Raw genomic sequence first — 18,816 nt, 5'->3', positions numbered from 1 at the left:
ATTATTTTAGAAGAGTATATATCATAAATCAAAAATAATTATAGTGTCAAATGTCTATGGAGATTCTCAGTCATCCAAGTCATGGTTGTCCCAAGGGTGTTTTTTCAAGAGGCAACTGGACTTTTGAGTTCTGAGCTGAAAAAGCAACAGTGCCAAATGAACTTCCATAATAAGTCATTATTTATTTTCCTAAGCATATAAACAGAATGACCATGGCTGGCAAATAAGCAGCGGGACTAGAAGTTACTTCCGACTTCCTACTGGCTTCCCCATAGGCTTTCCTTATGGGAAGCTGGCATTGGAATCACAATCAAATGACTGTGTGGGGATACTGTAATGGACCCACGTTTGTGAGTAAAACAGGACTGAACATCATGGAAATTTCAATTCCACAGGAATAATGGCCCCCAATTTTTTTTAAATGCATTATTTAAGGACCTCAAGTACCCTGCTTCAAAAATTGTTGTGATATAATACACCATTTCGGATAACTTGAGGATCCAAATAGATAAACCAAATGAGAGTTTTAGTAATATATAGATATGCAGCTTTTTAAAGAAAAGGCATATTTTCCTCAAGATTGTGTAGCAGCTGTGGAGAGCTCTGGAGCATTTTTGGAAATTCCCCCAAAGATGTAAATATTCCATTTGGAAATGTTCAAGGACATTTTGTAAGTACTGTACATGGCACAAGAGCTCCAGTTTAAGTGGATTTGGCTCTAAACTGTGCCGTTGCTCTGGTCACTTTACAGTGAAATTGAAAGCAGACTAGTTTGTATAATTCATGCTTTGATTGACTGAAGCTCAAATTTGACTTTTTCAAGCTGATCCTGTTTTAAATTCCTGTGCCTGCTGATCTAATGTTTATCAGTTGCCTGCATTTACATTTATGATCCTATTGGTTTTAATATTTGTGTTTATATAGGCCATAAGCTACTCTAGTAGATGTTCTAACCAAAATGAAATAAATAAGAGAAAGAGAAATACGGAACAAATGTAAGGCTTTTTTAGCAAATAGATATGTAACTGTGATTATAATTCAGGAAATCCCCTTGAACACCAATGGTCCAGCCTCATGGAGATTTTAAGCAAAAGTAGCAAATGTAGATCAGTGGAACTAAGAAAAAGGGAAGGGATTGATTTATATTCTACTTTTTCTTCAGGATTTTATACAAAAAATTCCCTCATTCATTTTTATCTGTAATAACATAGATAGGCTGGCTAAGAGATACTGTTAGTGTCAGATCACTACGTGAATATCCAAGGCTATGATTGGACTTGAACATGTTTTTTCTAATTCTAATGTGGTACTTCAAACACAAAGTCCTCGTGATTCTGCCTGTATGCTGAAGATTATGATATATTTGTGGTAAAGATGCACATCTAAATAAATACAGATCCAAAATTTCAAGTATGCATTGATTATTGTGCTTAGGAATATCTATTTCCTATATATGATCAATTCAAATGATCAACAGATAGCTATGATAAATAAAAGGATTGCAATTGCTTTATCTCTGGTGTACTTTACCATAAAAATTGGAAAGTTTTACTGATAAAATGTGTCTACATTTTTTTTGTTGGAAAAGGAATACAGTAAAGAAACAGGATAGGTGAACAACAAGAAAAGTTCTTTCATGCATGACAAATGTATAAAAATCTAGAAACTTGGACTCAATTACATACAGATTCAGAGGATCTTTAAGATTAATATTGAACTGAAAACAGAACTTTCTCTTCGGGTTGATGGAAAAACCAGAAGAAAGAGCATATATGACTTTTTAAAATATGTTCTCAAGGGAGATTATTATATGTACAAAGATGAAAAGATTTGGCAAAACCTAAATGTAGGAACAGTTGATGAAAATGAGAAAAATTGCTGAAATGGCCAAATCAGCTTATGAGTTATTAGTTTGATCATTACACAGAATAGATTATAGACAGAAGAGAGTCACAATGTACCTTTGAGAGAGAAGTTAAAATATAATTGCACTTATACAATAACTGCTATGAAATAGATCAGAAGCCTTTAAATCAGAAGATTTATATCATTCTCCTTTTTTCTGCCTTTATTCTTTCTTTCTTTCTGAACTTTTTTTTTGTTTTTTTTAACTTTAGCTTTTTTCTTTTATTTTTCCCTTTCTTTTTCACATTCCTTGTTCTATTTTGGTTTCCATTAGTTTTATTATTGTTATTAATATTAATATTATAATTTATTATTATTATTAAAACTTTTCAATAAACAGTAACAGTAACAGTAAAATAACAGTAAACAGTAAAATAAAATAAAATAAAATAATAATAAGATCAATTAATACTATATATATAAAAGAACTAAATGAGTTATACATTTATCCAGCATTTTAAAACTATGAAATAAAAATTAGGGACATACTATCTTTGATCAGAATAACTGGTTGAACCCTTAATATTTTCAGAGCTCATTTTCCATAATCTCTACACTGCAATACTATATATATGTTCATAGTGAGAGAAAACTAATTCTTACTATTTTAATTCAAATGTATAGAATTGCAGGCTTAAATGAACATGATTTCTTGAACAGAGGCACAGCTTTCTGGTTATACACTTAAAAAATAAGTAGAAATATTGATGCACATTGGATACTTCTTATTACTTGGTAGTGCTTTAAAACATTTAATATAATAGAGAAATCTTTGCTACCCAAAATTAAAGTGCTTCATTGGGAGTTATAATACCATTGTTTCCATTACTTAAAATAATAAAATAAAAAACAAGTATACTCTGCATAGGCTTTCAAAACTAACTTCATCCATAATAAATGCAATAATGCTTTTTAGTTTTGTTTTAAAGTGAAGGATTGATGGGCACTAATATTCCCCTTAAAACATTTAAGCTATTTTACCTAAAAGTTTTAAAATTGAGAGTGAAAATACATTAAAAGCTTAAATTAAATGTTGTATATTTGATTGCTATGATGTGCCCAATTCTTTATATGATAATACTGAGACTTAGAAAACTAATTGATTTTAATTCTATCAAACTCTTGCCACTTACCAGTTTTTCATTTTCTATTTTATTTGTTTTTCACTAATTAGTATTCACTACAATCAGTTTAAGAAAATCAGATTGTTTCAGGAACCATAAAATTTAAACAACAGTTCTGGAAATGGAAAAGACTTTTGAGAAAAGATGAATAATAAAAAGAGCATCTTAAACAACAAAACAAAATACGGTATTATACTATAAAATTATATTGCACAGATATAAACATTGAAGTGGCACGCCAGCCTCTTTAGCAAAAGAAATTTTGCTGTATGTTCTAATTGTTTTTTACAACGAGGGAATTATTATTACTGATTAGGATGTAGATAGGGATGTAGTTTTCTCTGTTCCAACCATGTTTAAAAAACAGCAGAGAAGTTTCCTACTGATTCTGAACAAATTAATATGCAATCATATCCCCCTTCCATGTAAGTTTCATAAACAAAATGTTCATTTCCTTATTGTGGACACTGCAGCCCCTTCTAGCCACAGGAAATACATATGTTTTAATATAATTGTGACATCAATAAACTTCCAGTAAAAGTAAGACCTTATAAACAGCAAAACATAGCTCCCCCCCCCGCGCATTCAGCATAGCTAAGTATATTAAAGTAAGATGGCAGCCAAAATAATCTGTGTAAGTAAATTGTTATGACATGATCCTCTTTAATATTTGCATATATGCAAAACAACCTATCCTCACATTAAAATCCACTGCACTTTGCATGCTATGTTGCTAACTGACTATGATCATTTAAATAAAGCACATTTAAGAAATCATCATAACCTTGTAGTTCTTAGCATGTTCAGGAGAGTGTATGTCTTAGGACAAATGATTATATATAATTAAAATATAGTTGGCTGCAATAAAGATGTATTAGATCTGCTCTTCAAATATTCTCAGCCCCAATAGAGGAAAAAGAATGAAGGCTCTTTCCCTGGTCCTATTACTGATCTTGTTGACTGTCCAAATTCAAAACATGGCAGGGTCATGAACTTAACATGTAGTCAAATTTCATAAGGAACAATGGGGAACATTTTAGAAAACTTCCAAATCACAGTCAAGCCAACAAGATGGTGGGCTATTTTTCAGTTAAACATTTCTTACAATAATGTATCTCTCAAGATGAGCTTCATGCCTGGTGACTACATTGGAACCAACAGCGCTTATGTTCATAGCAGAAGCGTCCATAATGAGGGTGTGAAAAAAATGATTGAGACACAATGTCAGGCATGAAAGACCAGGTCCTCACATAAGATTCAATGAAACTGTTTTATTGGTAAATAAAAATTTTATGAACAGGAATCTTCTCAACTAGTGGTCAGCACTTGGTTAGAGTTGGGTAATGATGAACAAGACTCAACGGGGATTGAACTAATTCACTTGTGGCTAAAAGGGGGATCTAGGCCCAATTCTTCTCCTATACACAATCATACACTCAAAGGCATATCTTTTTAAATGTGCATTGCAATGCACATTAAAAGGGGGCAGAACAATTTTGAACACATGGTTGTGGGTGCCATCTTGATTTTGCTGAATCCCTGATGGACATCCCTGACTCTTAGTAATTAATCAGAAATTATATTTCTCACAACACTGGAGGTTTTTAAGAAGAGATTGGACAGCCATTGTCTGAATGGTACAGGGTTTCCTGCTTGATCAGGGGGTTGGATTAGAAAACTTTGAAGTCCCATCCAACTCTGTTATTTGTTTAATCTAAAATATAGAATTAGAGACTCTGACAAATCTGAGGAAGATACAGTCATATCTTGAACTTTTAAACCTGTATCTGTTTGTACTGAGTCTTCCTCAGATTTGTCAGGGGCTTTATAATTTTATGTAGCTAACATAAAAACAGTCAGTGGGTAACGCTGAAGGAAAGCCATTCCTAGTCAAACAAGTTCAATTGCTCTTAATATTATTCGGGAATAATTTAAATGCCACACACCCAAAATCTGGAAATCTTCTAGCTAGTATCAGAAAGTAAGAATTGCTTGCACTGCTGATCACTATATCTGTTTCACTAGCCAGGAATGGGGCAAGGCTGGCTATTTGAAGAAGAAAAAAAACACCCACAAGCTTGCATTCAAGGGCACAGACTCTGTGATTATCATCTCTTGTCCCTTAATTCTTCACCTTTTTGCAGAAGAAGGAATCAGGTTAAACACAAATGCCTGCTCAACTCAACAGAGCAGACCCGGCTGCAATGCGGTTTCATTCACACAAGACTGTGCCTGCAGCAAGGAACACAATGCCGATGTTGCAATGCTATATCACAGCTGATAATAGAGAGGACAAAGACAGGTGTATTATGTTATCCTAAAGTTTTTGTTTCCTCCAGCACAAACCAGTATGCAGTCCCTGTGCAGCCTTCAAACTGAATCAACACAAAAAAAAACCCCAAAAACCCAGAGGCAAAGAAGGCAAAGTTATCCTTACCTTTCTGCTGATTTGAGATGGTACATTGCTCTGTGAGAGGCCCTGCCATAACTTTTCTCACATGGAGCTCCCTGGCTATTAAATAAAAGAGGAATTGGCCTTCAGCAGCTCACCTGGCTTTGAAGTTCAAGATAGTGGATCCTCCCAAGCACCCCCACTCCCCCCCCCCCGACACGCAAGTCTTAGTCATAGCCATTGTCATCACAGTCCAATTGGCAATGGATCGAGAATTCACTTTCATTCTAAATCTATTCTGGGATTTTTCTAAAGTAATGATGCAGAGTACATAATGGACAGGGGAAACCCCAAGCCTAGATAATATGTTTCCTCCCCTTCCCCCCCTCTTATTTTCTCCATAGAAATTGAAATGTAAAAAGAACACAATGGAAAGTATCACCAACAGTGACTCATATCCTGGGCTGGTGAGGCACACCTCACTTTTGTAATCTTTTACATGCACAGCTAAGTACATTAACAAGGTCAAATTCTATAATAGACTCTGGGCATTTGATTCTTGAGAGGGGAAAACTGAGGGATTCTATGTCACCACGAAAGAAGGTCAAGCGTTTGGATGAAGAGAAAACCTAAAGTTTCGGGAACGTTTCCGTTCTTGTTTGAAGAAGCGTGAGTGATAGTGTCAACCCTGAAGCAAACCTGGCTAAGGCCATCTTGAAGGCTTTCAGGGTTGCCACAAGGGAGAAGAGGGGACAGGGAGGGGGAAATAGAAAGCTGGGGTTTGTAGTCAAAACAAAAAGTCTTGCCCTGGGAACCAAGACATTCCAACAGTGCACATGAAGTGAACTGACTGTAATGCCGGCAGCAACCCACCCCTGAACTGTACCTACCAGCATATCTGCCAAAAATTAGAATACAAGAATAGAATAGCAGAGTTGGAAGGGACCTGGAGGTTTTATAGACCAATCCCCTGCCTAGGCAGGAAACCCTATACTACTTCAGACAAATGGCTAACCCAACATCTTCTTAAAAACTTCCAGTATTGAGGCATTCACAACTTCTGGAGGCAAGCTGTTCCACTGATTAATTGTTCTAACTGTCAGGAAATTTCTCTTCAGTTCTAAGTTGCTTCTCTCCTTGATTAGTTCCACCCATTGCTTCTTGTTCTACCCTCAGGTGCCTTGAGAATAGTTTGACTCCCTCTTCTTTATGGCAATCCCTGAGATATTGGAAGACTGCTATCATGTCTCCCCTAGTCCTTCTTTTCATTAAACTAGACAGAGACAATTCATTTTAAGCTTCAAAGCTTGTTTAATAATACTTTCCTTTAAACAAAAAGCAAAAAAAACTACTCTTAATGATTGCATACTAATTTAAGAAATCTGGCCTTTTCTTCCTACCAATACCTGATAATTAATTATACCTGTTCCTTCCAGAAAAGCTGAGGCTCTATATTTATACCCAATCTGTACAAGGAAAAAACACAGGCAAAGCTGCCAGAACAATAATGTGGCCGTCGGTCTAGACTTCTAAAATGATCTGCGGCTGAAGAAAATTGCATAAATATAAGATTGCAGATGATAATCACTCCCTTTCCCTCCTTGTTGGGCAGAGAGCAATTTCAAGATGGCAACTCTGGTAAGTTATAGCGTCTTATAATATAAGTCCAGCGTTGTGAGGTTTAATATTACGGTAAGTGTATCTTGTCAGGGCCTGTCTCATCTTCTGTAAATAAATAGTATCGAGTGAGCGAGATCCAATATTATGTCTTTTTTTTCTTTTTGGAAATGATGTCTCCTAATATGGTATTCTAACTAAGCAGCCAAACAGTCTCCAGTTTGCTTCTATAAATATACCTATGCTCTGAACTGAAAAGATTCAGAGCACATGTAGCTTTGTACATTTTATAAAAAGATATCCTGAAAAAGTGCTAATCTTAAATTGAAATGTTTATACACCCCAACAGATTTTGAGCATACATCTATGTCTGGCCACATGTGTTTTTTTAAAATTTGTTTTGTTGTGCTTGTTTATTTATTACAAAAATCAGCAGATAAGTGCTTCTAATGAGATGAGTTTGAAAGATTTCAGGGTATAGGTAATCCTTGACGTACAGCCACCATTGAGCCCAAAATTTCTGTTGCTAAGTAAGGCATTTGTTCAGTGAGTTTATACCCTTTTACAGCCTCCTTGCCACAGTTGATAAGTGAATGAATGCAGTGGTTCAGTTAGCAACATGGTTGTTGAGGTGAATCTGGCTTCCCCATTGACTTTGCTTGTCAGAAGTTGTAAAAGGTGATCACAAGACCCCGGGATACTGCAACCATCATAAGAGGAAGCTGTCTAGTTTTCTTCCTGTTGGTAAATGCTTTGTTTGCTTGCTTGCTTGCTTGCTTGCTTACTTGTTTTCCAGATGCAAGATGGTGTCGTTTTCCATTCACCTTACAAAATATTCCTTTATTGTGCATGGAGACACAGCTTTAATTTACTTAGAGATAATTTACTAGATAATAAGCACACCAGTCATTTATAGTTTTTATACACCATTGTCCCCCATGAAGACTCCCAAGTTCACACCATCAAAATGTGAATAAAGTACCCTGTTTCCCCCCCAAAAATAAGTCATCCCCAGATAATAAGCCCTATCAGGCTTTTGAGCCAATTGTGCTAGATAAGCCCTCCCTGAAAATAAGCCCTCTCCAAAAATATTGCAACAGAGCTGCAGCCATGAGCTGACCATGCTCACCGCCTCCTGCACCTCAAAAATAATAAGACCTCCTGAAAACAAGGCCAAGTGCTTATTTTGGGGAGTCAAAAGAAAATAAGACCCTGTCTATTTTGGGGAAAACACAGCAAGCAATAAAAGGAACATTCTCCAAAACCTGTTTCTGTAATCCAGAGCAACAATCCTTATACACAAATTGTTTATGAAGTATATCCATTTTAGCTGTCTTCTTATTCCTCACCACAGAGACCGCCATCTGAATCTGACCAAAGGGATGGATCAACAACAGAAGAATCTGCCTCTGGCCCTCTTCCTGACCCTCATCTATGAGGGGAACCCTCAATATTCCAATTAAGATGAACAGACTAGATGGATTGGGTCTACTTGAAGAATATTTATGTATTTATTTCAGGGGTCCCCAACCCCTGGATTGTGAAAAAAACTCTCTCTATGGAACCGGTCCCTGGTGCCCAAAAGATTGGAGACCGGTGACTTATTTCCAGTGACGTGCGGTGAGGTTTATGGCTGGTGAGGCAGTCTTCTCCCCTGACATCCCACTGTCTAAAGCGCTTTCTTTCTTTCGCCCCGCCTGAGCTCTGACAGGTGGGCGAAAGAAAGTGCTTTAGACAGTGGGTTGTCGGGGGAGAGGAGAGGAATGCTCAGGCGCGTGGCTGACATAGGGGCGGACAAAAGAAAGCAAGGTGGTGGAGCTGGCGCTTCTTTCTTTGTGCCCAGAGGCGGGCAGCTCAAGCAGGCTGCCGCCTCTGGCAAAAGAAAGAAAATGCCAGCCCGCCAGCCCGCCAGCTCACCTGAACTGCCCGCCTCTGGGCAAAAGAAAGACCCACTTATGCTGTTGGGCTGCCATGGATACAGAGAAAGAAAACTGGTGGGCTGCCCTCCCTGCCTCTCCTACCCCCTTCCCTCTCTTCACTCTCAAACAAACTCTCCTCTCAATTAACAGAGAGTTTTATTTGAGTGAAGAAACAAACACACACACAACACAAAATTACTTACAATTACTTACAAATTACATTAATTTTGAATTCCTCCCCCTCCCACTGACCCCCTCCCACTGACCCACATACCTTTTCCAGCTGTTTCACAGAGGATTTGCTCTTGTCTGCCATCATGAAATGTAAAAGGAAAAAGGCAGACCTGCTGAGGTCAGGCTGGACTAGCTGCTGCCAGAGTCCCCAATGGATGACTCTTCTTAACCGTTTAAAAAAGCCTCTAAAAAAACCTCTATAGGAGGAGGCAAGAGAACCACGTGCCTCATCTACATAAGGAATTTTTCGGCTTTTAACCCTTGCTTAACTCTGCTCGAGTGATCATAAAGTCAGACTAAATGAGGCACGTGGGTCTCCTGCCTCCTCCTGTAGAGGGCACTTTTTAGAGGCTTTTTTAAACAGTTAAGCACTAAGCAGAGTCATCCACTGTGACTCTGGCAGCAACTAGCTCAGTCTTTTTCCTTCTACGTTTTTTTTTCTTTTCATGAAGACAGTGGTGAGGCTCTGCCTCCCCTGCCTCCCTGACTGCACATCACTGCTTATTTCATTTATATGCCGTCTATCTCACCAATATAGAAACTCCGGGAGGTTGAGATTACGTCTGAAGATTCCTGGAGCTAATGGGATTAAAACTAGCACTTTCAACTGTATTTGCAAACATATTGTGATACAACACCCACAAAACTGGTATGCCATATCAGAGCAACTACATTTTAATTGATTAGTTCTTCATACTAGTTTTCAAAGACAACTCTAAATGGAGCTCCCTGCAATAGTCTATGAGGTGGCCATGACAGAATTTACTGTTGCCAAGATTGGTCCAGATTAACATCTTTCAACAAAGAACAAGATTTATAAAACAGGTGGGGTAAGAATTCAAAAGTGTTGGCTTCCTCTGCCACCAAGAGGTCTGCAATAATGTAGTCCCTGAGCAAGCTTCACTGTATAAATTTGCGGTAAGTAGATTTGACTAACAAATTTAAGGGAGAAATCCCCAACTTTCTTCCCTCTTCTTCTGTTCTACTGCCCATTCAGAACTACATAATTAGATGAACAAACACATAAATCTTTCGATGCCTAAAACCTCCTTTTGGCTTTTCTCAAGGAAGGGTGCTGTCTTTTCATTCTGAGCACAGCACGGAAGATTTTGTAAAAACCAATCTAAATGTCAGCAAAAGGGAGACCTCGTTAAAATTGTGTGACTCATCAGAGGAAAAAATTAGGTTTACATTGAGTAATTAATTTCTCTTTGTCCCAGTTTCTGATCTCCGAAATGTTGGCACTTGGCTATAAGAGGAAGAAAGCAAAGATTAAAAAATATATATATCCTGCCACCACAGTTTTTACAAACAATTTATTTCTACAAAAAATGAATTGCAATTTCCTTGTAGCTGGCTAATTGGAATGCATGTATTTATTTAATACATTTAGGTAAAGATTCCTCCACACATATGTGCTAGCCATTTCTGGTTCTAGGGGCGGTGCTCATCTTTGTTTCTAAGCCGAAGAGACAGTGCTGTACGAAGACATCTCCATGGTCATGTGGCCAGCATGACTAAATGCTGAAGCATATGGAACGCCTTTACCTTCCCAATAAAGATGGCTCCTATTTTTCAGCTTGCATTTTTTACATGCTTTCAAACTACTAGGTTGGCAGAAGCTGTGACAAGTAACGGAGCTCACTCCATTACGTGATTCGAAAATCAAAAGGTCAATCAGACCTTTCTGATTGACAAGCTCAGTGTCTTAGCCACTGAGCCACTGCATCCCTTAATACATTTACAATTTGTAATACATTTACAAATACATAAATAAATAAATAATGTATTTGTTACAAAGGTGGAAATGTTTCTGCTTCAAGGGTTGCATGCAACAGTGAGAGTACCTCTTGTCCAAAATGGGCAGTTCCCCCCACACACACACACACAAACATCTGACACAAATAAACCTGCATCAAGATTTCCAAACTTTCTTTGTGGTACATAAAAGAAAATCCCCTCCTACACCTCACATTATTACCATTGATGGTAGAAGGGAACCTCCACTCAACCTTTACTCTTGGCAGATTGTAATTCCTTCAATTTCTCTACACAATAATTAGATGTGGCAACAACCACATGTGGAGCATCTTGTCCTGTTTTCAGGGCTGGTCAGCAAGAATGAACATCAGCTGGGAACCCAGCAATAGGACTGCAAGCTGTTTTGTCATGTCCTGAAGACAGTAATCTCCTCATTTTGTTCAAATATAGAATCATAGGGCTAAAAGGGACCTTGGAGGTCTTCTAGTCCAACCCCCGCCAAGGAAGGCGTCCTCATACCATCCAAAACAAATGGTTGTCCATTTTTTTTCTTGAAAACATCCAGCAATGGAAAATATGTTTAATGACGTATAAGGCAACACAACAAATTCAGACATGAAATCCTCTTACATTTGCTACCGGTTCGGAACCAGGAGCGCTCGCATGGGGTGCTTCTGTGCATGGCAAAGTGTTCTGCACATGTGCAGAGCATCTGTGATGACATCTGGGCAGATGGGCAGAGCCTCCCGCTGCCGTCACTACCAGTTCGCCTGAACTGGGGCAAACCGGCAGAATACCACCTCTGAAAAATTAGACTCTTGTACAAGAAAATTAAAATATTTAAAAGCAGACCTTGCCTGTCAAACTCTTAGTGGAACACACCAGTGGTGGGTTCCGGATCCCGTTGCAACTGGTCAGTACAACGGGGCCGGGCGTCCACCACATGCACGTGCACAGCACAAGCGCAGTGTGCGTACATGCAAACTTACCGCCCATGATGCTCCAGCTGCTCAGCAGAGCATCGCACATGTGCCATACACTCCTGTGTGCGTAAGCCTCAATCGGCTCAAATACAGGTAAGGAGGGCAGGTGGGTGGGCCCTTCGGAGCACCGTACCGGAATAGTACCTGGTGCTCCCAGCAGGCCGATCATACCGATCATATCCTACCACTGGAACACACAGAAAACAATACGCAAACTGAAAATAAGACAAAGGAAGGTTGCATTTATTCTTTGAGGGATTCAGAATCAAGTTAGTTGTATCAGTGGCACCAAGTTAGCTGATCACCGTTTACTGTTCACTGATTTCAGTGGTAATGGATGTTATACATTAGCCCAAGTCTAATGCTTTTCATGTGTAAACAAAAGCTTTTTGTGGAAAACAGAAAAAATAAATTTTGATTTATGTTTTGGTGATTAGGCAGGATGGATTATAGGAAAGAGATTCGTAAGTTTAAGGAAAGAGATAAATGGATAATTGTAATTATAACTGCTGTGAAGAGAATCAGAAGCCACTTCTTCATATCCTTTCTTTTCTATTTTTCTATTCTTGTTTCTTTTCTTTGTTTTTGCACTTTAGTTTTCTCTTTCATTTCTTCCTTTTTCTTTTTTCCTTATTCTATTTTAATTTGTATTCATTTTTACTGTCATCAAAACTTTCAAAAAAAAGTCATATGAGAAATAAATAAGAATTCAGGCGGAGGGACGTTTTACCTCCATTTGTTGTTGAATGGGAAGTCACAGCCATCTCAGCCTCCATGAATTAAAGAATGGGATGATAGAAGCTGTAGCTCAGCCATGATTGCCTAGATTGTTAAAGCCATATTAAAGAAACAGGGTATTTTCATACCAAAAAAAAGGCAAAGACAACTACTCCCATGAATTCACATATTTGAAGATGAATGCTGTGGATCTTTGCTCCACCAAAGTAAATGGTAGGAGAAAAATTGTATTTTTAAAAAGTTATAGAAAATCTAATACAGTATGTTATCTTATAAGGATTGTATTGTATGCTTAAAATAAAGCAATAATATCCTCAAATCATAGATTACTTTCACTTCAAAAAAGTGTTTTTGTCCATTTCAAAGAATTCTTTTTAAGAGAGAGAGGGAAGGAGGGGGGAGGGAGGGAGAAAGGGAGAGAGGGAGAGAGGGAGAGGGAGAGATTGGCCCAAAATCCCATTGCTATTACAGGGTAAAAAAAGATTTCTCAAAGGTTACCACCTGCTGAAAAACTGTCCCATCTTTACTTTATGCATTGCTGAGATAAAAGTCTAACCATGTTAAGTTTGTATGACATGGATTAGGCTTGACTGTGACCCTTGAAAGGTAAAAGATTACCAGTGCATAAAATGTCACAAGGCAGCTGTTACTTCACCAGAGGCATATAAGTAAATGGAAAGTATTGTATAAAAATTTATTCTGTAATAAATATTGCCTCACATTATCAAGTAGACTTTCATGATTGAAGCTGGACTAAAACCTCGTTTCCCCCACATTCAACACTTCAACCATAATTTCCTTCCTTCTTCCTTCCTTGGAAGAAAGCATTCTGTAATGAAGATCACCTCTTTAAAAAGATCTTCAAATTGTAGCTATGTAGTCTTAAATAAAAGACTTTCCTGATTCATTGTTTATGAAAAAATTCAGAATATCGATAAAACGTTCAATGATTGCCAACCATATTTGCTTTCTGTCTGTCGGTGCCTGGTATTTTTCTCAGTGTCAAGTCACTACATTAGTGATGTTGGTGAACTTTGGACTTTTTCATCCTATTGACAAGCCACCTTTGAGGAATGATTTCTTGGATACCGTACTTATTGTGTATCCCATAGAATCTCTCTGAGAAAAAGGAGTTGGATTAGTGACTCAGTAGAAATAAGATAAATATTCTGACGACAAGTGCATTGATTTTAGCCTGCAAACCAATTCCTTGGCTAGACCTTAGATTTCAGATATATGCTTCTCAACACAAGGCTCATTTTATTTCTACGTTGGAAATAAAAACAATCATTTATTAACTTTTTGTAGGTAAATGAAATATTAGAAATGTGAGCTTGGATTAAAGATGAGAAATATTATTTATTTATTCATCTGTATTTATTTCATTTATATTTCACTTTTCTACACAAAAAACTGGAGGATTTAATGATTAAAATATCAAAAAGTAAAGTAAAATCTTGGCTAAAATATTTATAAAATATCTATATTTTTATATTATTATAAAATATTCTATTTTATATAAGTATAAAAAAACCACATGTTGTTGGATTGGGTTTGACTTCCTTTCCACCCCACCCCACCCCCAAATAAGGACTGACTATACAATATTTATCATCTATCCTTCTGGATAGAATTCTCAAGACAAGTTAAGATTTATTGTAGTTCTCATAATTGATCTACTGTTTCACCTTCATTGAAAGTACATGTCAATGTTCTTTTGACTGTTAATCTCTTCTATTGTTGGGAATTTCATACGCTCTGAATTGAAACTCCTTAATTGCTCTGCATGTGCCTACCATAGGTCATCTCAATATTTTTGTTAAAGTTACAGTATGAATCATTTTATTGATAGCTAATCTAACCACATTTAACAATAAAGAATTAATTCTGGGGGAATGAACAATAAACATCTGCTAAACCAAGCAGTGAAGCTCAGATTAGACTCCCACAATTGTATGATTATATATGAATTGAGCAATGTGTGGTTGAAGAAATATGGCTTGTGCCATTAAAGTCAAAATCTTTTCAATTTTCAATTTCAGGAGGAAATGTCATTCTCGCATTAATCATGTGCTCATTAATCTTAGCACCAACACCCTATCTTCTATAATTCCACACAAGGGAGAAAAGCAAATATTGAAGGAGTATTACAATGTTCATGCTGATCAGGGCAGAAGGAACAGCTATGTTAGTGCGAGACGCCAATCTTCACATATAGCTTCCTTGCTAACATTTTGACAAGCTAAATCTATAGAAAAACAATTCCCTTTCTTAAATTGGTCCCTCCGGTTCAGCATTGTATGTAACTGGAAGAGGTGCTTGGAGTTGAGTGTGTCTACCTCAGCTCTAAATTTTATTTGAAGGAAGGATAGACGCCTCTTAACTATAACCAGCCTGTCTTCCATTGATGATCTGTATTCTGCATGAATCCTAAAGGGGGCTGAGAAAAATATCTACAGACCCTTCACATCCTGGACATTAACTCTTTCAGCTTCTCTCCTCAGGATGGCACGGTAGGGCATTGCATGCCAAAACAACTAGACACAAAGATAGGTTTCCCCCTCCCCGTGCAATCACTCTGCTGAACACCTAATTCCCACAGCAGTGTCTTAGGCCTAAAGACATTTACCCATGTAGTAGGCTGTATTGCTATTATGCTTCTCATCTTCTCATTTTTCCCACTACCTTCTCAGGTGGGGAGGGAGAGTAGAACATCTAACTTCTTAGCATCGACGTGTGTTAATATAATACTATATGTTATACAGTGATCTGATGATCATTTTGACAAATCCTTTTTTAGCGAGCCCCTAGAAGACAAGAAGAACATAGGTGCCGAATTTCAAGTTTGTATGTTTTATACTTCTGGAGATTTCGTGATGAGTAAGTGGTATTTGGCATATATATATATATATATATATATATATATATATATATATATATATATATATATATATATATATATGCCAAATATATGTATGTATGTATGTATGTATGTATGTATGTACATATGTATGTGTGTGTGTATATATAATACAAGACATATATGTATCTAAAGTAAATGTGCCATGTTAAGAGAAGCTATACCTGTACCAATTGACTTGGCAGTCAGTCCAGCTAATATACTTCTGAGTAAATCTAGAGAGAGGATTGTACTGTAATGCACTTGCCTTGTTGCTATGCAATTTTCTAGTGATGATCTTAAACTTCTAAGATATTAAGCAGCACTTAATTAGGCTAGTTTTAAAGAGTAAGCACCTAGCATTCAATGAGCAACAAAAGATCAGTTTGTGCTGCAGTTAATAACAGGGGATTAAGTTGTGACTCATGGTATAAAGCAAGGCTGTTGAAAGCAGACTACAGTTGCCAGTTTTCATTTCTCAAGCCCTCAACGAGGGATTTTTATCATTTTCGGTGACTCAGTACAGACTCGTGGGACTAGTAATTAAAATGCTTCTAATTGGCGCCTTAATTTTTTTTTAAAAGGTAACTCGCTGCAACATTTTATTTGTGTAATTATTTCTCTGTCTTTTGTCTTTTTAAGCTAGGTGGATTGAAATAAACTGAACATGGGATGGGAAAGTTTTACCTCCTTTTAACTTGAAACATATTTCCATGTGCAATTTTTTTAATACAGCAATACGTAAGTTAATTGCAGGCTTTTGCTTTTCTTGGTGGTGGGTATTGTGATCTAGCTGGAAGATGTCATCCTTCAGAAGTGACATAATTACCATGTTGTTATTGTTTGGACCGCACTTTCACCACAGTTGAAGGAATCACTTAAATAATAGGAAGGAGAGTTTATGAGAGCAATGCCTCCTTCAAAAAATTAACATTTATTTTTATTTGTGTGTTTTTATTATTGACTAATGACTGTAGCAAAACAACTCAATTGAATGAGCAAATCAGCTTGCTTTGAAAAGAGTCCCATTGCTATTTTCTAAATCTGTAAGATTAAAACTAGATATCACTGATACCAGTATGGAAAGGGTGATGAATACTTTGAAAGCAATTGAAAATTTTCTATATTGTATATCAGTGAGGTGAACATTTTCAGCACAGAGTACCCAAAGCAGAATGCATGTGCATGTGCATGCACCGGACCACCAGAAACCTGAATACCACCTGGCCAGCATGCACATGCCTGTTTTTTTGGGCTGTTGGGGGGGGGGGCACTTGGGAGACATTTTCAGGCCGTTTTTGTACTGGTCTTTGTGAGTGCAAGCTGGTCAGATTTTTGGCTGTTCTCAGGCCATTTTCTGGTGCTCTGGCACCTGCAAAGACCAGCTGGCCAGCACACATGTGCATGCTGGAAACCAGAAGAGCATCTGGCGACGGTGTGCGTGCCCACAGAGAGGACTCTGTGTGCCACCTCTGGCACACATGCCATAGGTTCGCTATCACAGCTGTATATGCTATGTACATAGCACACACACACGTGTGTGTGTGTTCATACTTATACATATGCTTGAAATGGTTCTGGAGAAGTGATTTGGGACTAATAAAGGAGAATATTTGTGGCTCAGTGTTCAAATGAGGCTAGCAATGTCTAGAACTGATGATGTTATCTAGTTTGGGTAATGAAACGTCTGTAGTAAAACAACCAAGCTCAGAGGGCACCTGATTTGGAACGTGTGAATGGGTATTTCTTTACTACTCATTAAAACCTCCATATGCTTTTTTCAGTCTTTGGTGCAAAAACCGTCCAAGAGTACTTCAATAAATTTGTCAATACCCTATGACCTTTAGTGGTACTGGTGTTGCATAGGAATCAACAGGCAACTAATAAATATAAGCAAATAACACTCTTTTTGTGTTACCTTCAGTTATCTGGAGTTTTGCAGTCCAGATGTAGTAGGACTCATTTTGTTTCCATATTCATTCATCCATCCCTCCATCTATTCATCCATCCATCCATCCATTCATTTTTGCCTGAATACCAAGTAGTTCTTGGTGGCTAAACTTCACTGTTCTTTTAATTTCCCCAAATGCTCCTCTGCTAAGTTAGCTCTTAATCATTTTTGGAACTCTTTGGCGGGAACTTCAGGGCGAGCCATTACCAGGGAAGGAGGGTTCCCTATGTCAGAGGGATCCCTCCTTCCGGCCCTGTGAGTTCCACTCCAAGGCCAGATGGCGTGAGTAGTCAGGACCCTGGTCTCAGGTTGCTGTTGCTAAATGCCAGGTCTGTGGTTCACAAGGCTCCCCTCATCCAGGACCTAATTGTAGACGAGGGGGCAGACCTGGCATGTATTACTGAAACCTGGCTGGGCCCAGAGGGAGGAGTCCCCCTCACTGAAATGTGCCCAGAGGGTTTTCAGGTGCTTCATCAACCGCGATCCCAAGCAAGGGAAGGGGGAGTGGCCATTGTTATCCGACAGTCTTTAGTTCCTCGTAGGATCCCTGCTCCGGAGCTTGTTGGGTGTGAGTCCTTGCTGGTGAAGATGGACCTTGCAGGTCAAGTGGGCTTGTTGTTAATGTACCTGCCTCCCAACAGCGTGACGACAGCACTCCCCTCGCTCCTCGAGTCAGTAGCTGAGCTGGCAGTTGAGTTCCCCAGACTTATGATACTGGGGGACTTCAATCTGCCTTCGCTTGGCGAACACTCTGATGGAGCGCAGGAGTTCATGGCTTCCATGACAGCCATGGGCTTGACCCAAGTAATCCAGGGTCCAACTCACTCAGCGGGTCACACACTCGACCTCGTATTTCTCTTGGAGCAGTGAAGCTGTGATCTTGGTTTGAGGGGTAGTGAGATCTTGCCCCTGTCATGGTCGGACCACTTCCTACAGAGGCTCGACTTTCGGAGACCAATCCCCCGCTGTAGGGAGGAGGAACCGATTAGGTGGTTCCACCCCAGGTGTCATGGATCCTCAGGGTTTCCAGACGGCGCTTGGTGTTATGCCTGATACTCTCGCCTGCAGTCCGGTGGAGACCTTAGTTGCTACTTGGAACTCGGCAGCGTCTGAGGCTCTCCACCGGATTGCGCCTTTATGGCCGATCAGCAACAGTGAATCCAGGAGGGCCCCTTGGTTTACCGAGGACCTCCGGGAGATGAAGCGCCAAAAGAGATGCCTAGAGCGCAATTGGTGGTCCAGTAAATCCGAGTCAGACCGAGCACTATTAAAAGCTTGCATCGGAGCATACCT

This window comes from Thamnophis elegans, chromosome 3, assembly GCF_009769535.1.
Source record: "Thamnophis elegans isolate rThaEle1 chromosome 3, rThaEle1.pri, whole genome shotgun sequence".
Classification (NCBI taxonomy): Eukaryota; Metazoa; Chordata; class Lepidosauria; order Squamata; family Colubridae; genus Thamnophis; species Thamnophis elegans.
Note: the sequence above shows the minus strand (reverse complement) of the source record.